This window comes from Dinoponera quadriceps, unplaced genomic scaffold, assembly GCF_001313825.1.
Source record: "Dinoponera quadriceps isolate SergipeBrazil2010 unplaced genomic scaffold, ASM131382v1 scaffold9958, whole genome shotgun sequence".
Taxonomy (NCBI): Eukaryota; Metazoa; Arthropoda; class Insecta; order Hymenoptera; family Formicidae; genus Dinoponera; species Dinoponera quadriceps.
This window is the reverse complement of record NW_014563724.1, coordinates 1-426: the sequence shown is the minus strand read 5'-3', so window position 1 is coordinate 426 and position 426 is coordinate 1.

Below are 426 nucleotides of genomic sequence, written 5' to 3'. Positions count from 1 at the left end.
GACCCGCACTTATCACTTCATTGTGGAAGAAATGCGAAGGATTCATATCGACCAGCTGTGCAAATTGTATACTGTATCCTTCTTTTGTCTTACCTTCTAGATGAGAATGGGCCCTTTTTAACAAAAATCGTTTCTTAAGAAAGATTTTAGACGAATTTCAACTATATAATTATAACTATATTTGTTTAAAGTGATCAAATGTGCGGACAAAATTTTTTACGATCGGAAAACAATTGGTATAAGTAAACGTATATGCAAAAATCATCTGTGAAATTTCTTTTTTCACAGAATTATGCTAATAGATTTTACGATCCCGTTTTTCGTATTCCTATTAGTTAGTTAACATGTGGTTATTTATTCATAACACATCTGTTCTCATAGTATGTCAAATATTTTATGAAATCCTATATAAATTTCCCAAGAAAA